Source organism: Ursus maritimus, unplaced genomic scaffold, assembly GCF_017311325.1.
Source record: "Ursus maritimus isolate PB19 unplaced genomic scaffold, ASM1731132v1 scaffold_24, whole genome shotgun sequence".
Lineage (NCBI taxonomy): Eukaryota > Metazoa > Chordata > Mammalia > Carnivora > Ursidae > Ursus > Ursus maritimus.
The window spans coordinates 19,720,118-19,744,757 of record NW_024424897.1 but is presented as its reverse complement, the minus strand read 5'-3'; the positions used below and the strand labels follow the sequence as shown (position 1 = coordinate 19,744,757).

The 24,640-nt window shown below is 49.9% G+C and overlaps 1 protein-coding gene and 1 pseudogene across 4 annotated transcripts in view; both read right to left on the bottom strand.

Annotated features, from left to right (window-relative positions):
* Window positions 1-24,640, bottom strand: part of STAT3 (signal transducer and activator of transcription 3) — a 98,896-nt gene that overhangs the window by 67,168 nt on the left and 7,088 nt on the right. The gene's annotated exons all lie outside the window — the stretch shown is intronic.
* Window positions 15-24,640, bottom strand: LOC121105067 (annotated as a pseudogene).

The following is a 24,640-nucleotide window of genomic DNA, read 5'->3' as shown; positions in this document are numbered from 1 at the left end:
GCTGTTCCGAGCGCTTAGTGCTCCTCCCTCCGCCGCAGCAGCCGTAGAGCCGTGGCCTTGGGCAGAAACCCGGGGGAGGGAGGGAAGATGACGGAATGTCCTGCTGAAAACTCAGCTGAGTTCCTGGCAATGCGTGACGTCAGGACACTTTAAATGCCCCTGATGCGGCTCTCTCCTGCCTGCTTTCCCTTTTCCCAGTTCTTGGCACCACGTGGCGAGGTTGCAAGCCACTTACCACGTGGAAATCAACCAGTAGACAGTCCCCAGGTATCGCCAGATCCTCAGGGGGCCCGACGCCAGAATTGGGTTTCTGGGGACAGCAAAAAGAACATGGGTGACTCCTGCCTGCTTTGAACTTCAGTTTCTGCGTGAGTCGGGACACACACACCCGGAAACATGACGTGGAAATAGAGTAATTACTAGAGTGCTGGGGAGAGGATAGTGGATTTAACCCTGTCCTCCGTTCCGTCGCTTCAGCATCAAACGCCAACGGCTCGCACATTGGCGGGTTCACAAGAAGGCAGACGACAGCTCATGTGAAGTGACACATATACGCATTATTTTTATAAGTCTGAGATGAAATACTTGAAATTGCCTACCTTTTTCTTCTTCGTCTAGTCTATTTCGATTCCAAGTTCTACTGCATTGAAGCCAGTAGTTTATAGGAAATGTAGACATTTTACCTTACAAAATAGGGATGTACTTGCATAATGGAATGGGGGTGTGTGCGCGCTGACATTATCAGGTTTTTTAAATAACAGCTATTAAAATTTGTGTTTATTGTGTTTACTACAAAGAGGTATAAAGATGAAATCTTAAACAGGGCCCTTACGGCACCATCCAGATAACCCTGATGAGTTTTTTTTTTTTTCTTTTCTTTTTTCAAGATGTTATTTCTTTGACAGAGAAAGAGAGCAAAAGCAGGGAGAGCAGCAGGAAGAGGGAGAGGGAGAAAGAGAAGCAGGCTGCCTGATGCAGGGCTTAATCCCAGGACCCTGGGATCATGACCCAAGCCAAAGGCAGACGCTTAACCGATTTGAGCCACCCAAACGCCCTGATGAGTCTTTTTCAATGAAACTTTTCATTTCATGGTTCAATGAAACATATCCACGGTTCGAAAATGAAGAGTTCAGAGAAGTCAAAAATTAAAAACGAACATCTGTTGCCTTTCTGGGGAAAATTTTCTCTATTTCTGATGAGAAAATCAATGACTCTTAACCTTCGGGGGTGGGGGTGAGGAGGTGCTTCTTGAGAGTTGGCTGGAGACTATGGATTCTAGCCCCAAGAAATTCACAGCACAGCTTTTATTCACAGACTCTGATGGTTCCCCAGATACCTAAAGCCCAGCCAAAGACTCCAGATTTGGGTCTTTGGACCACCTTAAATCCAAGCGAGAGGTGAAAGCATCTATAGCACAGTTGGTAAAGTCACTGGTGGTAGAATTGAGTTTCCCATTGTCCTCCTGTGACCCAGCCCAGTCCCAGTGTGGAAATTACCGATTTATCGGGGCAGGGGGTGTTCCTGGGTTTATCGTCACCCCAGAACAGTAGAACAGATACCCTTACCTTCCATCTCACCTGAACTCTGCTTTGGCTGTGCTATTCCATGCAATTGACGGCCTTCCTAATAACATAAGGTCTGATACTTGTTAGTTATTTACTGCTTACAAAGCACTTACTTATCTCTTTCTTTTCACAATAATACGTGTAGCAGAGAGAAGCCATATTATTTACCAATAGAAAACTGAGGACAAAATAATGTGACACTCTCTGGGACGCTTGGGTGGCCTTGTGGTTAAGAGACTGCCTTTAACTGGGTGTTATACACAACTAATGAATCATCGAGCCTTACATCGAAAACCGGGATGTACTGTATGGTGACTAACATAATATAATTAAAAATCATTATTAAAAAAAAAAAAAGAGCACCATAAAAAAAAAAAATAAATAAAAATAAAAATATAGCCGAGTTGAACATCAAAGAGTTATTCTAAAGATCTTAGTTACTTACAAAATTGGAAAATGAATATTAAAAGCATATATCTGAATATTCAAAAAAAAAAAAAGAGACTGCCTTTAGCTCAGGTCATGATCTCTGGGTCCTGGGATCGAGTTCCCACATCAGGTCCCCCTGCTCTGCGGGGAGCCTGCTTTTCCCTCTCCCTCTGCCTGCTTCTCCCTCTCTCCTCCGCCTGCTTCTCCCTCTCCTCTGCCTGCCACTCCCCTGTCGCTCCGCTTCCTTTTTCTCTCTGTCAAATGAATAAATAAAATCTTAAAAAAATAGCGTGACACTCAAGATCACAGAGATACTCAGAGGTATACCAGGTGGGTTTAGAGCCAGGGTTTTTTTTTTAAGATTTTATTTATTTATTTGACAGAGATAGAGACAGCCAGGAGAGAGGGAACACAAGCAGGGGGAGTGGGAGAGGAAGAAGCAGGCTCATAGCGGAGGAGCCTGATGTGGGGCTCGATCCCATAACGATCCCATAACGCCAGGATCACGCCCTGAGCCAAAGGCAGACGCTTTAACCGCTGTGCCACCCAGGCGCCCTAGAGCCAGGTTTTTGTACCCATCCCATAGCTTTGTTCCATCCACTCAAACACTGCCTCCTCCCTTGAGGTCCTCAGCGGATGGCCTTTGTTTCCTCACTGCTCTCCCCTACATGCACACATAAAATGTTCCTCTGAGCCTATCCGGCTCCACCTATAAAACCTCTCTCCAGCCCCCAAATGGCCTCTTCTCCACACTACACCCAACCCCCCAGCTTACAGAGATGGCTTGCAGTTTCTCCCACGTAAGTCAATACTTTGACCTGAACTGTTTTGCAGCCTTCTTCTCTCCATCCACACCTTACTTTATCCCCTTCCTCCAAACATGTCAACACCTCGTTACTTTATGCCTTTGCAGATCTTCCTCCTCCGCCTGGAATGCTGCCTTCTCTTCCCATTTCCAGCCAGAAAATCCTTACTCATTCTTCAAAGCCCAGTCCACATTACCTCTTCAGGGCTTTCTGAGATTTTTCCCTGGCAAAGTTAATTTCCCTGCCTGACTCCTTTAGCAGCTTGTTTCCCGTCCAGTATAGCGCTCTTTACCTTGGACTGCAACGTCTCCTTAATTAGCTTACTTCCTGATAAATGAAATGAAATAGTTAACACGCATTAAGTAATTACCATGCTCCAGGAATTGTGCAAGCTTTTACCTAGATTATCTCATTTGATCTTCACTGATACCCAGTGAGGTAGGTACTACCGTAATTCTCATTTTCAGCTGAGAAAATTGTTTGAGAAAGTGAAAGATAGTCCAAGTTCCCAACTAGAAACTATGGGCAAACCATGAATGAGAATCAGATCTGGCTCGACTCCAAAGCCTGACTCTGCCTGCATGCTTAAAACACACCCCAGGGTGCCTGGCTGGCTCAGTGGTAGAGCATTCGACTCTTGATCTCGGAGTCATGGGTTCAAACCCCATGTTGGGTGTAGAGATTACTTAAAAATATATATATATTCCTGTAGGAATATAGCTGTGGTTCCTGGAAGCTTGAACCCCGTCTTTTCATTTTCATTATTCCAGCATATAGCATCTAGCCCAGAACTCAGCTAAGCATGAGTTAAATATTGATAAACATATATTGAATAATCATGTCAGCAATAGCTAACATGAGTGTTTCTATGAACAGCCACTACTCTGGAGTATATATTAGTAACCAGCTATGAAGTCACTTAATCCTTATAATGACCCATGAGGAAGACACTGTGATTTGCAGATGAAGAATAGGAGGCTTACCCAGGGTTAAGCGACTACCCAAGAACACAGAACTGGTAAATGGCAGAGCCAGGGTTCAAATCCAAGTGTGTCTAACTTGAGAGCCCAAATAGCTGCTCTTCTTGACTATATCCCCAGGCTTAACTTGGATTCCCAAGGAAAAGTCTAAAGGAGGGGAAAGATAAGGTGCCCACCTTCTGCCCAGCAAGTGAATAAACCAGGGTCCATGCCATGGACTGTAGCGGTTTATCAACATGTTCAAAGTTCTTTGATACTTCTCCCATTTAAAGGCAGAGTCTGAATGCACTCCCTTGGTAACTCACCTCTAATAAACAGAATACAGTGGAAATGATGCTGCATGACTTCATGGAGGTGAGGCCATAAAACACGGCCACAGCTTCCACATGACTCACCCTTGGGACACTCACCCTGGGAACAGTTTGAGGAAGCCCAGGCTTATATGGAGGCACCATGCAGGTGTTCTGGCTAACAGTCCAGCTAAGGCCCTTGACAGCAAGCATCCATGGTGAGTGGAGCCAGCCCCCAGATGATTCAGCCCCCAGCTTTCAAGCCACCCCAACAGAGGCCAAGAGCAGCAGAGGTGAACCATTTTGCTGAGCCTGACACAGATTACAAATTAATGAGCAAAATAAACGTTGTCATTATCTTAAACTGGTTTTGGGGTGGTTTGTTACATAGCAATAAGTAAGTAGGATAAGTTTCTATTTATCATTTCAGAGAGACTCAGGAACTGTAAGCTAGATCAGGAATTGAGACTGCTCAGATTTTGTAAGGTTCTAGAAACTTTATTTACTCTCTCTTCCCTGGAGGGATTGGCAGTTAAACTCTAAATCAAGAAGACATGGCAAAGAAGAGATTTGGAGAAGCATCTTGTGGGTGTAGCATAAATGGGTCACCGTGGTGACCAAAGGGAGCAAGGACAGCTTGTGTGTATGATGGGACTCTGTGGGGCTCAGCAACAGAGAGGCTCACCAGACCTGCCCAACTCCCCATCATACTAAATAATAGAGAAGAGCGTCTCCTTCCTCCTGTCTGAAGTACAGTCCTCCCTCCTCAATATTTTCAAGGCAAAGCTCTTTTCCTATGCTGCTTAAAACATCTTTCATACCATGTCATTCTGTCCTTCAGTGGCTTCCTCATGGGGCTTAGGATAAACCGTTCTCCTTTTCTTATCCCGTCAAGGCCCGGCCTATCCCACCAACCTCCCTCCTGCCCGCTAAATCCCAGCTAGTCCGCTTTTCCACCGCAGGGCCTTTGCACATGCCATTCTTTTTCCTTCTCTAGCTTTGGCACATGGTGTTCCTTCTCACCCATTGGTCTCACCTGCTCAGAGAAGCGGTGTAACTGTGTTGTGTAACTACCTCACTGACAGTTGCTCCCAGTGTGTTAATAGCTATCTTTATGTGCTGTTTCCTGTGAACTCTTACCATTCTCATTGTATTTAACTGCATGAAGTTTCTTATCTGTCAGTTCCAGGAAAATGAATCTTACCTGTTTGCTGCTCCCCTTTGTGTCTCCCAGTGCTGGCACATCAGGTGTTCTTTAGATACTTAGTGAATGAGTAGAAGTGCTCTTGGTACCATCCTTCCCCTCTGAGTTTTATCAATTCTCCTCTCCTTATTCTTCTCTTCTGTCTCCTGAAGATATTCCTTCTTCCTATTTTGACCTTCAAGTTATCCCCCTTCCCATGATGGCCCCCATTTCCTCACCTCCACTTGTTCTACCAAGGGCTTTTTCTGTCCTTTTTCTCCATAGGACAGTGCTCTTGAAGGCCACACAGAGATATCCTCATCAAAGCTAAAGTCTTCTTCCTCGCATTTTATTTAACATGGCTGTAGAGTGTGGTACTGTCAATCATTTCCCTGCTGTCTCCTAGACCTTCTTCCTCCTTTGACCATTGTAGAGTGTCAATAGAGCCACTGCATTAACTACAAAGCTGATGGGGCTGAAGTGAGACATGCTGGGTTTGAATCCTGGCTTTGACACAGAATGAACTGTGCAGCTCCCTGGCCAAGTTCCTTCCCCCCTCCCTGAGTCTCAGCACCCACATCTTCAAATGGAGAACAGAATTTTGACTTTGATTAGTTGTAGCATTAAATGCCTCTTTAATCAGACGACTAACCTCAAGTTAACTGTGAAGTATGGCTGATAAAAAGCCTGATCCTGGCAGGGTCCTCTCCTCAGCCACCCCACCATGCAGCCGGTGTGACCCTGGGCCAAGTAAGCGACGCTCCTGAGCCTCGGCTTCTTCCTCAATGAAATAGGAACTATGAGACCACCTCCTCAAAGGTCGCTAGAAGATTAGATGAGATAACCTGCCGAGCATTCAATACAGCACCTGGCTCACAGCAGCCCCTCAATAGATGTTAGCTATCATTATCTATCAATTCTTTAAAAAGTATTTTATTTATTTATTTATTTATTTATTTATTTATTTGACACAGAGAGAGAGACAGCCTAGAGAGAGAGAACAGCCAGAGAGAGAGGGAACACAAGCAGGGGAGGAAAGAGAACGGAGGCTCCCAGCAGAGCAGTGGAGCCCGACATGCAGGGCTCAATCCCAGGACCCCTGGGATCAGCCCTGAGCCCAAGGGCAGACGCTTAACACTGAGCCACCCAGGCGTCCCATGCAATTTTTTTTTTTTTTTAATTGCAAAAATCAGGAGAGACTCGTTGAAGGAAACCGGATTTCTCCCAAATTCCAATAAAGAGTTGAACAACCACACCCTGGGAAGGGCAACTTCAGGAATCTCACCAGAGGGAAAGTCTTTGTAAACATCTCACTCAAGCTCTACCCATCCTTTGTAAGGACTTGAAGCTGTTGGGGAAAGTGTTCAGTCTCTGTGGCTGTCAGATCAAAAATTCTGAATGCTGCAGAGAGGGGATTTCATTGGCCCAGAAAGGACAAGATCTCCATCCTTGACAAGGCAGCTGTAGGCAGGGGGCAGCATCACGGTCAAATTCCCAGCCGGAGACACAGCCCTGGAGGGAAAGGGCAGGGGCTTTTAAGAGCAGAGGGACATCCAATACCAATCAGAATTACCTGAGATGATGTTTATGAAGTGCGTCTGCACCCAGCGGATGGTCCTTCCCCACCTCTGACCACCCACGGCCACTTTGCTGCTCCCCCTTCCAATTCCCCACGATCTTCCTAAAGGTGGGCACCCTTGCCTTAATTCAAATTCCATCCTCCCTCCCCTTCTGATTCCCTCCCCTTGGCAAACGTATCTTTATTCCTAGCACTCAAGGACCACCTCTTCTGAAAATTCTTTTGGCTGAGTCTTATTAGTGCAGATAAAATTACTTTCTCTCCTGTGGTCCGCAGCAATGTCCCTCTGTAAAATGACCCTCTGTTGCCTCATCTATAAACTAAAACCCTTTTAGTTCCCACATTCCATAATTTATTAACTGTTCCTCATCATGCCTTCAGTTTTCCTGCCTCTGCCTTTCCGCACTCTGTCCCCTTTGCCTGGAGAATTTTCCCTGTCCCACATCACTGCTTTCATTCATTTACCTTATTGAATACTACCATGTTAGTAGATACCTCTTGGGTCCTGGCCTGGCTCTCAACAAATCCTTCTTTCCCGAATTGTCTTCCTCTCCACTCTGCAATCCTACGCCTGGAATGGGTCCTTGCAGCCAGCTATCTCTGTATTACATCAATCCTGTCCTTCTGGCCATAGATTATTAAATCCAGGTGAACACTGATGTTAACTGCCTTAATCAGATCTCTCTCTGTACCAGGAATCTTCCACTCTTAAACTGAGAGGCACAGTGCCTGGAGCCCTTAGGGCTGAGTTCCATTAATGTCAGCATGTTAGAGAAGGCTATCTATCAACTCTCCTCTCAGAAGTCCCTGGAGATCCCCCTGGTTCCTATTCTTCCTACCTTAGCTGTTCAGCGACCCTTGGAGTCCGTGGGATCTGGCAGCCTTCCAATGTAGGTTCCTTTATCCCTTTATGGCCAATGTCTTTTCTTTATATTTCCAACCAAATAAGCATTAACCACTGCAATATTTTGAGACACCATTAGGCTCTGTGCACACAAAAATCATGTAAAAATGCTATCTCACCCTCCAGCAACATCAATTTGAAATCCCACCCACGTCTTAGAGTGCAACGTAGAAGCCCCTTCCTCCTTTATATGAACCCATGATTCTCGGAGCAGGATTAATCCCCTCTCTAGTGTCACTGCCTTGTATTTTGCTTTACCTCTCTTACGGTCCTCTCCTGAGCTGTTTTGTACATCTGCTTTTCCCAGTTTGAAACCCTTTAGGGGCGCCTTGGCACAGCCGTGCGCAGCCGCCTCTCGGCCCAGGGCGTGATCTCCGTGCGTCCGGATCGAGCCTCCCACATCAGGCTCCTCCCACTATGAGCTGCTTCTTCCTCTCCCATTCCCTCTGCTTGTGTTCCCTCTCTCGCTGGCTGTCTCTATCTCTGTCGAATAAATAAATAAAATCTTTAAAATCAAGAGCTAGATATGTTGTCTTTTTCCGTCTCTTGGCTCTTAGCAGCAGTATCACAAATCAGATCAGTGGGAAAGAACATATGTTGTTTTGTCTGCTCCATCATCCTTCCCCTTTCTGTTGACAACAGCAACCCAATTTTTGTTTGGGGAAACCAGCCTTCCTTCTCGCTCTCATTCTATGATTCTAGAAGTCATACATGGAACCAGATGTGGTCAGAGTACTGTGAACTCGGATTTATGACTTATCTCTGACCTTGAGGGCCAACAAATGGACATCATATCTGCAATTCTGGCTGAAGGATTTGAAAGAAACCCTCTTAACTGGGGTTGTTTAGCTGTTAAGCCACAAGCCTACAGTTATTGATGGTCATGCCTTTTGCCAACTCCATGGGGAAAATCTGATTATTAATCAAACAAACACAACGGAAAAGAGAAAATAGAAGGAGAGATAAACTCCCAATGATACTACATCAGAATTTGCATCCAGACACCCTTGACCTATTACCAGAATTTTTATTACATTAATTCCTTCTGTATTTGTCTTCAGCTTTTCTTTTTTCATTCTTGTTTTTTTTTAAGATTTGTTTATTTATTTCCAAAGAGATAGAGGGAGAGTGGAAAGAGAAAGAGTGAGAGAGAGAATGTGTGATACACAAGTGAGGGGAAGGTGAGAGGGAGAGAATCTCGAGCAGACTCCTGCTGAGTGTGCCACAGGGCTCAGTCCCCTGACCCACTATGACATCGTGACCTGAGCCGAAATCACCAGTTGGATGTTTAACTGACTGAGCCACCCAGGTGCCCCTATTTTTTATGTTTTGTGCAATCTCTATAACCAACGTGGGGTTTGGAACCTGCGACCCTGAGATCAGCGATTCTGAATGCTCTACCAACTGAGCTGCGCCAGGCGCCTCCCTGGTTGTTGTTTTTGTTTTGCTTCTGATGAAACCAGTTTGAGGTGAGTTTATGACACAATAGAAAAGAATCTTGTCATTCATTCATTGATTCAACAAGTGTTTATTGACATAAAGTCTATGGGAGCCCTGAGAAGGGAATGAGCTTGTATGGCTGGAGTGGAGCTGGGGAAAAGATTGGTTTCCAGAGGGAGGTGAGAAGGGGGAGCCATTCCATAGAGAAGGAACAGCCTGAGCAAGGGGCCCACAGGCTTGAAAATGTGTGGGCCATTTCTGGCCAGCAAACTCCATAAAGAGCATGTTGAAGAACAGTAAGAACTAGGGCAGGGACCAGATTCTTAAGGATCTTGTGAGCCACGTCACTAAGTTTAACCCTTGGTCAAAGGAAGGCATTTAAACTGTCAGTTGTGTTTTCTTTTAAAAATATCAGTATCATAAGTCAAGCAGAGAAAGACAATTATCACATGGTTTCACTTACATGTGGAACATAAGGAATAGCAAGGGAGGACATTAGGAGAAGGAAGGAAAAAATGAAGGGGGAAATTAAAGGGGAGACGAACATGACAGACTATGGACTCTGGGAACAAACAGGCGTTCAGAGGGAGGGGGAGGGGATGGGCTAGCCCGGTGATGGGTATTAAGGAGGGCACGTATGCATGGAGCACTGGGTGTTATAGGCAAACAGTGAATCACGGAACACTACATCAAACACTAATGATGCATTTTTGTATGGTGACTAACATAACATAATAAAAATAAAATAAAATAAAAATAAAATAAAATAAAATAAAATAAAAATAAAATCTGTCTCTCTAGATCTTCTATCTCTAGCTCTATCTGGCAGTAATGTGGGGAATGGATTGGAAAGAGGATCTAAATTCCATTCAAATACTCCAGGTGGGAGCATGATGAGGGTCTGAACAGTCTGAGACTGGCGGCAGCTGTTTTTTCTGACCCACAATAGAAAGTTACCTCTTAGGGCTTTGAGGTACCATTTAGAGACCTGATAAACTCAATCTGAGGCTATAGCGAATTTCCTTAGATCCCAGGTCACATTTGATGGGACTCTTTTGAGAAGACAATACCCCTAGTTTATTGTCATGGAAATAATGCTGATCATGGGTGGGCAAGTTCAGGACTAGTTTGTGGAAAGATGCTTTGTCAGCTGGACCTTGGAATGACATCAAACCTACTGGTAGGCAGTTGATATCTCATCAGTCCTAAGACCAGTCCTCCCTCTCCCCTCAAGCAGCAACAAGAGAAGAGGAAAAGAGTAATTTCTGATTCCAGGGAAGCCGCGGCCCCACACTTAGGGTGTAGAGAAGGAATGCCATGGAGCAGGGGCCAGCAGAAATGTGGCTTTTCAGAGAATTAGGACTGTTCTTAACAAAGTGCTACCCAGAATAAAACTGGGTAGGGAAGGCACAATAGCAAAGTCAGTTGTGCTGGTACTGAAAATGTGGTGGACCAGTGAGGGGCATGGCTTGTGAGGAAAAGGACTGTGTGTGTGTCAGGTGCCTTATTGTGGATAAGAAAGGTAAATGATGGCCTGGTATCCCAGGACTTTCTCCTGGTTTCCTTGGCCTTGTTATCCACAGCTGGGGGACCCTGACATCATTCTGTGCTTCTCACAACTGTACAGCTGATCCAGAGGAAGAAGGATCCTCTCTGGCAGGAGGGAAGTTTCTGGCTCCCAAGCTCTGAATTTTCGGCATCAGTTTTCATTTCTTTTGGTGGGAAGCCAACCCTTTCTGGGAGATTTAGAACCCAAACCGCTGCTGTGCTTTGTCCTGGTGGCAGGGGCGGGGGGTTGAAGGGGAATGCATGGCTCAAGAGGAAGGACTCAGCTTGTTTGAGTCATGGGCAGAAGACTGGGATGGAGCCCCAGAAATGACACTGTTTTCATTAGGGTGATTCCGATATACAGGCAGAACCCACATAGGACTTGAGTCCATTGCCCTAGGAAATCCAGAGCTGTGGACAGGTAGGGCAGGCGCTTTGTCTCAAAGGGGAAAAAGAGGCTACATAGATCAAGGGCGGAAATAGGTGCCCATCCCAGGATTATGGGGAGAATTAACTATGCTGTGTGGCCTATGACTGGCACATATGACATGTACTGAATCCTTTCTATGACGCTTCAGCCCTCTGAGTCAGGGTCTCTGACTTTTCCCCTTCCGGGCTGCCTTCTCTGGGCCTGGATTCTGATCTCAGTGAAGAGCAGACTTAAAGGAAGCTCAAACTGAGTAGAGTTAAGCACAGTGTGTCTGGAGGGTTAACACCTTGACAGCAGAGAAGCTTGGATCCAGACAGTAGAGGGTTACAGACTCTTTAAACAAGTTAGACTGTGGAGCCAGGCTGCCTGGCTTTTAGGAATCCCAGCTCTGCCACTCACCAGTACTTCAGAAGTCACTCTTGTGTTTCTTCATCTCTATAATGGGGATTAAGTAATACCCCACTCCCACTTCCCATCCCAGGCCCGAGGCAGGTTTAAACCAACCGTCTCTCTCCTCTTTCCTCTCCTCGGTTCTCTCCTATCCTCTGTAACTCAGCCTGCCTTTGGAGAATACAAGGTCCAGCACAGATCCTTTAAGAAAAGCAGGTTTATTGGTCAGTGCTGCGTTACCAGGACAGCAGCAAATGCACAGGCTCCCAGGAGGCCCACAGGAAATGTATCTGCCCACAACTCAGGCCCCTTCAGCCCATCAGCACCAAGGGACCTTGTCCCACAATCCCCATCCCCTCAGCTGAAGCGAGTCTCCAACCATTCAGAGAGAGAAGGGAAACCAAGAAAAAGGCGGAGGTGTGAAGGTAGAAGCAAGCTGTGTATTATAAAAAAAAAAAAAGTTTGTGTCCCCAGCTCCCTCCCTCCACCCCCTCTTTAAACAATTAGCTGCAACTCCTAAAAAGCAAAGCAGGGACAGAGGAGGTGGGGAGGAGAAAGAAGCCTTCTAATCCTCCTCCCTGGGCTGTGCTTGAAGGGGAAGGAGTTGTCTCTTGCTTCTGACAAGTCAGCCTTTACTGGAGAGGAATAGGGGGACTGAAGTGTCCTGAGGAGAACCTGTCAGTGGACAACAGTGATGAAAGCAGGATCCCTGTCATCCCCAGCAATTCAGGAGAGGAACCCATAAAGGCAAAGAGGTCTTGGCAAGTTTTGCAGCTTTCTGATACTTAGCTCTGGGAAGGATCTTGAGAAGAAACTACTAGGAGTGAGCCAGCCGCGGTTGCTCCATACACTTTCGCCATCTCGCCTCCAGCTCAGCTTGGTCGGCCTGGCCTAACACCAGTGCGCCTCCATCCTACCTCCCAGCTCTCTGCAGTCCTTGGTGCTGCCCCTCTCTGAACCTCATTTGACTTGAGAAATGGCTGCGGCCAAGTCGCAGACTATTCAGATCTCAGTTAAGGGATGATGAGTCTTACTCTCTCCTCTTTACTCATCGCCTTCACTGTCCTCCCTCCTTATTCTGAAAATTTGTCCCTAATGTCCTCTCTGAGAACCCCACTAAGATGGGATGCTTGCCCTGTGTTTCTCATGCTGCTGGAGGAGAATTCTCCTCTCTTAATCATTTCCACTTTCTACTATTTCCCATTCCCTTCCCAAAGCCATAGCCATGTGCTGCTCTTGCAGATGCATAAACATGTTAAGTGTTCCCTTGCTACCACCCCTCCTTTCTCCAGGGCTCTGCTTGGCTACAGTCTTCCTTGTTGGGACCCCTTTACAGATACAACCCGTGCTGGGATTCTCATTCCAGGGTCACTGTTTCGCTTCTTGCCCCTCTCTCCCCGATCTCTGCCCCAGGCTCTCCCAAAAGCTGCTTTCAAGTCCTTCCAGTCAATGGGGCCTCTCATGTGGGCAAGGGTCCCTCTTCAGGATTCACTCTTCCTTTTATGGTAATTTGACTTTGAAGCCTCCAGAGATCAGATGAGAAAGAAGAGCTCAGTGAACAGGAATGACAGCGGCTGGTACTGAGTGTGAGGTGGGGAGGTTGGGGAAGGTAGCCTACCCCAAAGTGGGGTGGGGGCAACCATGGAAATGACAGCAATTTCTTTAAGATCCCTCTGACTTGACCCACCAGACACGGATCACTCCCTCTCCATTCCCACCTGGTGCACCAGGCCCAAACTCGGGGCATCCATGTGCGGAGCTTTCGCCTCCCTCCCATCTTAACAGCTGTAAGACTTGAGAGGGGTGCTCCTGGAGAGGCAGTGTTGTCTAATTTAGAACGCTCTCAGTCCTCGTGCGGGGCCAGAGAGAGAATGCTGAGAAGCAGAAAGTTCCAGAGGGAAAGGCATGGGGAGGGGGCGGGAAGAGCGGGGCGGGGGGCTCTCCCGGCAGAGCCCCGCTGCAGCCTCAGTCGCTGTGCACTCTTGTCCACCAGACACGGCATCCGACTCCGTGATTGCCAGCAGCTGGTGCACGCCTGGGGCTGCTCCGCGCTAGCAGGCGGAGCCGCCTGCGCAAGCTCCAGCCGCCTCCGCCTCGCCCGAGCGCCACCTCCACCATCTCGGTGGCTCAGCACTTCCACCCCCCCGGATCTTCCTTGACGTGAAGGTGAAGGGCGCACCTTGTAGACCGCTGTCTTGGAGCGCGTAGACTCACGTGGTCGGCGTGGAAGGACGCGGCAGCTTGTCTCGCGAGGTCTTGAGCTCGCGCGTCGGCGGACGCAGGCGCGTGGCCCAGCTTATTCTCCATGCGCCTTTCGCAGCGTGTGCCGCGTCTTCTCCAGGTTCTCCCTTGGTCTTGAGGCGGTCTTCCAGGTTTTCAAGGGTGCGCACCTTGGTCTTCCATCTTCTCTCCTTGGAGAAGGGCCTTCTTAAAGTCGCTCCACGCGCCGCAGGCGCTGTCGCTTGAGGCTCGGCGCGCGACTCTCGGGATGATTCCTCCACTCTACCGCTCGCCGGACGACAGCTCGAGCGGCTCGCAAGCTTCTCTCTCCGCTCGCCCCCGCCCACCTCAGCTCGCGCCTCCTTTCTCCGGCAGCGCCTCTCGCCCTTTCAACGACTTGCCGATGCTCACTTTGGCTCGTAGTTTCTTACTGCCCTAAAGGGAGAGCAGAGCCAATGGAGGTGAGGGGCAGAGCGGAGGGCTGGGTCAGTGGACCTGAGGACACTGGGCGAACCTCGAGGCAGGATGGTGGTGATTCTGGGGCGACGTGGTAACCGGTGACATCGGCCCGCACTTTCACCGGTGTAGGCCCCAGAGCCTTGGTACCGAGCTGAATACGGCATGGGCGCCAGTAAATAGTGTTGGAATGAATGGCAACTCATACAGACAGGGCGAGGAGGGAACCGAGAAGCTTGGTGGTGAAGACTGGCCTGTAGTGTCATTGCACTTAGGTTCAATATCTCTGCAGCCCCCAAAACTTGTCCTACACACGTATATATCCATGCGTCTTTACTTTTATTTTTTTTTTTTTGAAGATTTTATTTATTTAAACAGCCAGCGTAGAGAGGGAACACAAGTGGAGAGGAAGAAGCAGGCTCCCAGCAGAGGGGTTCGATGTGGGGCTCAATCCCATAACGCCGGGATCACGCCCTGAGCCGAAGGCAGAGGCTTAACCTGCTGTGCGCCACCCAGGGTGCCACCCAGGCGCCCCGCACGCATCTTACTTTAAACTCACTTTTACCCCTTGCGTCGCAGGCAACACAATTTAACTTTGGAATGCAGCAGAGCGCCTCTGGTGCACTACGTCTTGCACTGCTCAGCCAGGCCAAATGCAAAAGGATTTGGGAAGCCTTTTAGGGGTGGGTGTAGGGGAGTGAGTCATTCACGCAGTGAGCACCCCGCAGCTAGGGTAGCTTGAAGGATATGAAAGGAAGTGCCTTTCCCAGACTCCAAATAATTTCAGAACCAGTCTTAGGAAGGAGAGCTGCGTTGAGCCTGTGCCCCCACCCTTGACCTCATAGCTGATTTGCTCCAGCAGTGGTTATTCTCCCCACGTAGAAATTGGAGAGAGGCAGAGGGAAGACAGTTTTCTGGCTGGTAGCCAAGAGCGTGTTTTCTCCCCAGCATGGACATTTATCTTCTGGTTCTGACTTCCCAGGCTTGGAATGGAAGGGCAAAATTTGTCCATGCTTTTTCCCCAGACCGAGCTTAAGGGCCAGGAATCGGGTAGTGGTCCCAAATTCCCTGAGATCTGGAGCGCTCAGAGCCAGTACTTCCTCTTCCCCTGGGAGAATCCTAGCACCAGCACTGTTTTCCATTCTGGGAAGATTTTCCAAGATCCTACCCTGGGCCAACATTTCAGAATCTCAGGATCACTCCCCACAAGAAGGGTAGGGAGGCTGAGCAGAAAGGGAAAGGGGCATAATCCAAGAACATAAACATAAACCCGGATCTCTTTGGCCCAGATCTCTTTAGGGACTTCAGGATGAAGGAATGAGAAACAGTAGTTTTTCAAAGGGTTTTCTGAAGATTGTTTCCTGGTGAATTTTTAAAAATCCCATCCGAGAAAATGAGGCAACATGAGTTGACCCCTCTCATACCAACACACACACACACACACACACACACATTGTCCACTTGTATCTCAGCACCACCTGCTAAGAAATTCCTCCCCACCCCTCAACCTCTTTCCTCTTCCCTCCCATCCACATCCCCCCCAGAGTTTCCTGGTTTTACACTGAAAACTTAGGAACACCCCCCTCCCAACTTCCTTCCTCCCTGTCAATATGCATTAGCAAGGACAAAGACAGAATGCTGGCTCCACCCTTCTCCCAGACTGGGCACCAGCACTGCTGGGCATCAAGCCACTTCAAGCTTCTCATTATCAACCTCACACCTCCCAGCAGGCAAGGTGATCTGGCCTCAGGGCATGCTGGACATTTGTAGTCTCCACCTGCCATAGCTGGCTTAGTACTGTCATTCTGTCCATCCCTCTGCCTCTTTATCACTCACAGAGGAGTTGAAGGGGTTGTTTTTCTTAGTTGAGTCTAAGAGGGTCCCAAACCTCTGTTAACATTCCTTCTTATTTCCAGTTGTACCCCTTTTAGGCTTCCTTTTACAGTCACTTCTTTCTGCCTGTTACTCGAGTCCTTGTACACACCATTTTAGGGACTTTCCATGTTCTAAAACTCTCTGCTACCTCTTCATCCCTCTCCGCCCAGCATTTACCTGTAGCCCCAGTATCGCAAATTTCAGCTCTGATCTCCTTCTTACAGCCTCTCTGACTAAAAACCCCACACATGCTCCACCAAAGGGTTGTAGAGAACCCCTCCTTTCACTAAACCTCAGACAATGTGGATGGGGTAGGGAAGGATTATGGTGATGGGCGGGGAATAGCTGTGGAAACAGTCCCAGCTGCTGGAAAACAAATTGACATTGTCTCCTGCCCCACCCCCTCAGCATCCCTGCTCCCCCGCCCCCAGGCTGAGCTGGACTGGTTTTCCTGGCCTCTGGCTTCCTAGATTAAAGGTGTTTGCCAGCTGAGCTTTGAAGTGAACAGGGCTAGGGACAGAGTTGCAGACCTCATGTAGCCAATCCCATCTTCCTAATTCCTGATGAAAGGTCTCAAACAGAACATCAGGGAACAACTTTGTGTGAAGGGAGGTTTATTCCTGGATTTGAGGTGTCTCTCCCAGTCCAGAAAGGTCTGTGGAAATATATTAACCCCATTCATTGTAGGTTTCCCCCCAGAGTGATGGCTTACACCAGAGGAGCTGCCTTGGTGGGAAGGTCAGGGGATGGGGAAGAAATAACTTGACCTAAGTCCCTGGACAATGTCCAGTAGACTGGCTCTGCAGAGGATATACTACTATGATTTTAGTTTTTTTCCCCTCCCATTAATGGATTTTCCTTTCTCCCTTTTCCAGTTGTGTTTCCAGACTCATAGGTTTGAAGTGCTGTCTTACCACCCCATCAGCTTGTTGTTGCTGTAATAACCAATTCTCAACACAATTCCAAAGCACCTCCCCCAACCTGGGCAGGCACAATGGCCAGGCACCCTTGTCCCACCCCTCTACTGCCCTGGCAGTAGCTCCTACAGCAAAGGAGGGCCTCAGGGGGTGCAAGGAGGAGGGCTCTCCTTGTTCTGTTTTCACATTTTTATTAAACAAAACCACCACTCCCAACAGGCTCGGTTTCCAGAGTACCTTTAATGACCAGGTCTGAGCAAAAGCATGCAATAGCTTCCCTGCCCCCCACCAAGCACAGTTCTCCAGCCCAGGCAGGCATCAGTCCAAGATGAGTTTCAGGAGTCTCAGAAGCCCCGCCTTCCACTCCACTGCCCAACCCCAAGCTTATAAACTTGGAAGATCCTCTGGTCTAGGAGGAAAAGATTTTATTATGATTATAATTTAACGTTATTCTGTCATGTGCCTAGCTCCTTTGGCCAGGCACTTCACATTTATTAGGAGAAGTGGACAATGTCATACAACTCTAAGAGCTCCTTTTCTTTCTTTCTTTCTTTTTAAAGTTCTATACCAACGTGAGGCTCGAACTCATGACCCAAGATCAAGAGTCACATCCTCTACTGACTGAGCCAGTCAGGCACCCCGGGAGCCTCTGACTTAGAGCTCTGTCCCCAACTACTGCCCGGGAATAGCCAGAGAAGACTTTGAGAGGGCATTCAGAGACCCAGGATCTGCCTGTAGAGTAAGTTAAAGAGGGTGCGAGACGTGGGGAGAGGTGTAGAAAAGAGGGAAAGTCCTAGAAACCCAGGATCGATACTTTAGATTGCCGAGATGTGCAGACACCAGAGGCAGAGGGTCCTTCCTGCTAGAGCAGAACTCTCAACAGAGCTAATGTTGCCTCAAAAGGGTGGAAATTAATTCTGAGGGGAGAGGTGATTTTAGATAATTATTAATAGCTTCAGCACAGATGGACATAGCATATCTGTACTATTAAAATTTTGCGGAGGACGGACCGTCAGGAAAACATCTAAAAGGACTTCTTAGGGGATGATTATGGAAACAAAAAAAAAAAAAGAAGCCAGAGAAACCCCTTTGTGCTATAGGGGAAGCTAGAGTGGATCCACACCAGAGCCAGCCAAAACAAACCTTCAGGCCTTTGAGCTGGCAGCTTTTGGTGCCCCGCCCAAGGCAGGATCTGGCAAACATAAGGGATCCCTTTGCAAAACATTTTCAAAAAAAAAAGGAAAAATAAGTGTAAATGTTTTCTCTCAGCTACATGGGAGGGGGTGGACAGGGCACCGAACAGACCCCAGGCCTGGGCCTCATGAGGGCCCCCGTCCAAAGAAGCTTTGAGCCAAACTGGCCTGTCCCTGAGGAGGAGTCAAAAGGGGACGGGGAAGGAGAATCAGATGCCATGGCGCAGTTTCATGCAATTTCATGCAGGGCACACTGGGTGCAGCCTCAGTGTGGTGCCAAGCTTACTATTAAGACAGAAACCAAGAGGGGAGGGCCCCGTCCCTTCACCTCCCACCCCATTGCACACACCACATTCGCCCTGAATCCTGCATAATGCGAGAGTGTTTTCACAATACCTGCCGCCCACCCAGGGCTTGCAAGAGGCCTGCCATGGCTGGCCCACCACCACTAAGCAGGGAGCTGATGGTGGACTGGAGCGTGACACTCCATGCCCACAGCCCGTGTCACCCAGGAGACTCTAAGCACTCCCACCGGCCGTCGGCTTCTCTGGGGTGGGCAGAGGCACAGGCTCTGGGTAATAGGGCAGTGTCCAGGGCGTCTGGTCAAAGGGTGGGAGCTCAGGCACTGTCTCAGGCTTAGGTCAAAAAGGGCTCAGTCTCAGGCAGAAGGTCAAAAGGCACGTATCTTGGGTGTGGCCAGGTCAGAGGGTGCTTTCAGCTTTCTTGGGGCTAAGATGAGTGGCAAGGGTTGGGGCCGGGGCTTGAGATGGTGCGGATGGAGTTGGTGAGAAAGAGGCCTTAGTGGGTATGCAGAATTGGAGTTGGTGAGTAGGGGAAAGGGAGCAGCATGTGCTTGAAAGGAACCATTATTTTAAATGCTTTCATCAAGAGGGCACTGGGGTTGAAAGTGGACAAACCCAGGCCGTCTGGGTGAGCAACAGTTTGTTCTTCCCGTGAGCCTCCTCTCTCTTCCCTCTAGAATCTTCCCCACTCCTATCCTTAGCCTCCTGCCTTCTATCCCTACCCAGCCATGGTCATGGGATGATCCTGTTAAGGCTGGAGTGTGAGGGGAGTAAGAGAGGCTGCTGGATTTAAAGGAGCTCTCCAAGAGGTCAGTTATTGACTCTAGCTGGTGAGGCTCTGATGAGTGAAAAAGAAGGCAAGTAGGCAAACAACTCCACTGTCTTCAGAGTCCTATGCTGCTGATTCCATTTCTCATTATTTCCCCAGGGCAGGGGTGTAGGCACTGGGTGCCGCCCAGGATAAGGAGAGGGAGAGGCGCGGAAGAGGGGCATCCTGGCTGTTTCCCTCTGGCCACGCCCCCACGCCTTGCCTCCCTTTGCCACCCCCTCCCCTACCCACACCCTGGGATATCAGACACCAAGATGCACAGAGAAATCAGGAACAAAACCAAGCTCTTTATGACAGGTGGGCTCTGTATCCTTGAAGAGCTAGCAGCAGCTCCCATTCTGCCTCCTGAGGGGCTGGAGTTAACACCTGGCTTTGGACCATCATGAGAAGTCAGGAGAGGGGATGGTTAGGGGCACTACTGTGACTCCAGCGATAGCAGTGGTGGGTAAAAGCTCAGCCACAAAACACAAAGTAGCAGGTGCCAACCTTGCCCTGTGGAGTACAAGGAGAAGGGAGGCCAAGGAGAAAGCTAGCATGGTCCTCTGATAGCCAGAGGCAAAGTCCATGCTAGGGATAATTTTATCCTGGCCAGGGAGCTCTACGACTCTACCCTCCATACCCTCCTCTCCCTCCCACTGTCATTGGTCCACTGTCATTGGTCATTGCCTTTGCTTCAGTACTAGGAGGTTGAGCAGCTCTTGGCCACCAACCTTAGCCACCTTAGCAATGTTGATTGCACCTGCATACGTACACACACACGCGCACACAGCGGACACCACAGTGCCCCAGTGCCAGGACCATGCAGCTATCTCCTTAGAGAATGAAGGAGCCAGAACTAACCCTCTGTTGGAATAACCTCCACACTGATTTCTGCTGCAGAGCCTGGAAATGGAAGCAGGAAGTGGGGAGCAGAGAATATAGCAGAAGAAGGGGTAAGACCTGGGTTCTGGCCCCAGCTTTGACCCCCTACTAACTTGAGCGGACAGTAGGCAGGTAACTTCCCCTCTCTGGGCCTCCACTTCCCCAGCTATAGAATGAAGGAGCTGAAGTTGATTATCTCTGAAGCATCTTCCAGCTCAAAAAATCTGTAGCTGGCAGAATAATGAAATATTCACAATGGTATGCTTCTTTGATGAATGCAACAAACCACTACCATCTCTGAAGTTGGTTGCCTAGCAACAGTATCCTCTCGCTTCTCTATAATCAATTGCTTACTCTGTGCCATTGTATCCCTTGATTTTGACCTTTACAATAGTCAGACTTTATTTAAAAAAATCAGAGGGAGGAGTATTATTTCCCTTTGGTCTTTGATTACTCCCTAAAATATCCCTCCCTGCTTTGGATCCAGTGACCAGGAAACTCAGCTCTTAGAGGAAGGATGTGGTAAGCACTCTTCCATGGCCACTAGGGCTTAGGGGGATGAGAGGGACAAGTGCCCCACATTGGAATATTTGGAGACAAAAGTTCTGGAATAAGAGGAGCCCTGATTTGCCTTGGAGTCCAGGAAAGAGCCATACGGGTGAGGTTAAGATTTAGGAGGAAAAGCCAGCAAGCTCCTCATTCCAGCCTTGGTGCCCTCATTTTTAAAGCCTATGAAGCCCTTAATCCCTTAAATGCTTCCTGGTCTCATTTCAGTTAATTCTGAACAGGTCTGATGGGTCTTGTGTAGATCACTGTCTCATCAAACTGTTCCAGAAAATGTTTATTTCATTTTAGCCCCCCCTTTTCTGCATTCTAAAAGAACACACTAATATCCAAATTGTTATATGAAGAATTGGATCTTTAATGATCACGCCCTCCTGTTTGTGCAATGCCCATGATCCGTCCGATCTTCCCAGCAGCAGTTCTCAGTCCACCGACCCTTACCTACTAGTAGATTTCATTCTTCTCCTTCACTAGCTGTTGCCTAGTTAGGTGTCACCTGATAGGATGGGATGCCAAACTGCTAGTTTTTGTTACGAGATAGGGAAATGCCAGAGGACAGTAATGACCAGAAGTGGGTTCAAGGCCCTGTATCCTGGGGTGGGAGGTGCTGAATTTCATGGGGGTAGAGGAGGGGGAACCCATGAAATCATTAAGTCTTAGCAGTACCTTGAATATGGGGTGAGGCCACCACAAGGATCTCCCCTTTTATCCCCTCCAGGAAAAGGTATGGGGGGCAGATGACCTGATCCCACGGTTTGGGCCTTCCCCCGCCTTTCATTCTCCCTTCCACCCTGCCCCCATTGCCACATCATCACCTCCGAAGCATCTGCAGTGGGAATACAGCGTCCTCTCCCTTGCTCCAACTCTGAGAACCTACACTCTCCCAGGAGGCCTCTGTCCAAGTCTCTCTCTTCTGCCTGGCCACCCAAGCATCCTACCCCCCAGCCTGCTGCCGCCCCAATCTTCCCTATTAGGCCTGCCAAGGCGCAGAGCTATTTTTACCTCATTCTTCTCCCAGGCCTGCACCCTTGTGAGAGGAGCAGCTCTGCTTTTCCTTTAGCAGTTGAGTACCCGCCGCCCCTTGCCCCTACCTGGACATCTGCTCTCTGCCCCCTCAGGGAAGTGCTGGCTTCCTGAGCCCCCACCCTTGTTGTTAGAATCTTTTCCTTACCACTGAGCGCCTCCAGGCTGGAACCTTGTTACTTATTAGTTGTTTGTCTCTGTGGTTTAGGGACTCAGGTCTCCAGCTTGAGCCATTCTTCCTACCTCTACCTTCTGCCACCTATTGGCCCTGGTTTAAAGTATAGATGCAGTCAAAGCCACCCTGTGACATTAGGACCCCACCCCCACCCCCACAGACACACTATGGCCAGATTCCGCCAGCTGCTGGTGGGGGCAAACAGAGATGCCATTGGCCTCGGCACAGGAGCAGCCCCTGTAGTACGCATCTCAGCATCTCCACCTTTGACCTAGGTTCACCTCGAGGCTGAGAACTTTCCCCACGCTCTACGGTCTGGGATATTTAGAGTGAGGAGGGCAAACCGAATCCAAGCTCTTCAAGGCGAAATTCTCTGATACACCGGGCTGTGGAGAAAGAGCTGGACAAGACCTCTGGGTGCTCCTCCTTCTTTTTCTCTTTCCTCAGTAACACCTCCCAACTCAGGGGCTAATCAGATCTCTTTAAAAATCTCTCACACACACCCTCCAGTTAGATTTGAGTGGAAACAGCTCTAGACATTTTCTACCAGATAGTGCTATATGGCTGTTGGGGGAGCTTCTAGTACCACTTGGGAGAAGCCCATGGGCATTGGAGGGAGGGGAGAGCACTTCACTTCGCTTTGCCAAGACATCTGATGGAAGACACGGCATAGCCTCTTGTTCCCCAAACACTTGTCCTTATTTGCATCCTCTTAGCTCCTCCTAGAGAGACCCAGCCAAGGACCTCACTGAATCCCAGCTAGTCTCTCAGAACCCAGCTTGACCAGGCCCTGGTGCAGTCAGGGAAACCACAGCCCCTTGACAGGTTCTCTCACCTTAGAGGCTGTGGGAAATCTAGCCTTTGTTTTCTTTTCCCATTCCCTTCCGTAAGGACAGGAAGGGGCAGAGAGAGCATAGATTGGAACCCCTTCACCCCAGGATCACACCCTCCTTGGGTGGGAACACCAGGCCCCCCGGAAACAGCGCAGGAGAAGGCACATTCCCCACCTGGACTAAAGATCACTAAGCCCCTCTGCTCAGAGCCACTTCTAATGGGACTGGGGAGGGGGAGTGGAGAGACCAATAACACTGTAGATTTCCAGGTTTGTTTGCGGTTATGATAACAAAAGTGTCATTTTTATCCGGGTGCGCAAAACGGGGAGAGGAAGCAACAAGCGGTCTGGGCGGAGCCTGGCGTGCGCCAGCCTCCTCCCGCCTGTCCGCCTGCGCCTCCGCGGTCCCGCAGGCCAGCAGGGTGATTCTCCGCGCCTAGATCGCCAGACCCGGCAGGGACTGTCAACTCTGCCCCCCCCCCAAGGCCTCTTACCCTCACGTCGCACCCCGTTTCCTCCCAACTCGTCCCCACCCCCGCGCCTACTTCCATCTGGCAGGGGAGGGCTCGGGAGCGCTGCCGGTATCCCTAAGGGCCTGAAGTGCCTGGAGGCCAGGGCAGATGATGCGGGGCGCGTGGGCAGCCGAGGCCCATGCGGGTCCGGGGGCGTGTGCAGGCGGTCGCGTCCCTCGCCTGGCGCAGCCCCCGCCGGTGCGTGCCTGAGCCCTGAATCACCCGCTATATCGGGCGGGCAGCGCCGGAGGCCCCAAACCCGGGCCGCGCCGCCAGTGTCCGCTTACAGCGGGCCCACCGGCCGAAGGACCCCTGGTTTCAAACCTCCGCCAAGTAGGAAGACTTCACAGAGCTGAGTTGGGAACGGTCTGCGAGGGGAGCGTCCCCGAGTTCTGCCCCCTAACTTTTGCGAGTTTGTCACCAGAGGGAGGGGGTTCTGCAGGTGGGTCCAGAGCGCGCCCTCCGCGCGCTCCAGGAATCCGCCGCCTGCTCCCGCCACCTCCCACCCCACCCCCACCCCACCCCACCCCACTCCACCTCCAGCAGCGCTCGCCGTAAGGAGGGTGTCCTCAAGCCACGCCAGCCTGGCGGGAGCGCACGCACCGCGGGCAGGTCCCCCCACCCCAAGCCCCGAGACCGCTGTAGCCGGGCGCGGTCCACCCCGCCAGCTCACCCGATAGATCATGACTTTAAAGTTGCGGCGCCTCAGCAGCTCGGCCTCGTTGGACCTCTAGCTTCTTGATCTGGCCGGCCTGGCGCTCCAGGCTGCCGCGCACGGTCTTCACGTTGACGCTGACCTTGCGGCACCTTCTCCAGCAACTTGCTCACGGTGTTGCTGGTGGTGGCGTGTGCCTTGCCCAGCTTGCTCAGCTCTCGCCTGGATGCTCTGCATGGCACCTCCATCTCCGCCTGCCGTTCCTCCAGCTGGGCTTGGGTCAGCTGGATCTGGTCGACGGGCGCGGCGATTTTGTCCAGAAGGCTCAGCACCAGCACGCCGTTCACCTGGTCTGACTTGATCAGCTCCTCAGATCGGCCCCCTGACGGCTCCCTCCGCCGCTGGCGCCCCCATGGGAGGACCCTGGCCTCGACATCGGGTACCCAGCTGCCTCGATGATATGGAGCTGGGTGTCCTATGGCTAGCCGGAGATGTGCGGGCCGGCCGGGTGGAGCTGGAGCTGAAGCCCAGGAGAGGAGGAAGAGCGGGAGGGGGGGAAAGCGAGAAACAGCGGAGAGCCGAGAAACTCGAGCCACGCCCTCGTGCGCACCGGACGGTGGCCAGAACTGTGGGGGCGGGAGTCGTGAGTTTCCCAGGCTCCTGGCCAAACCCTGAGTCTCAT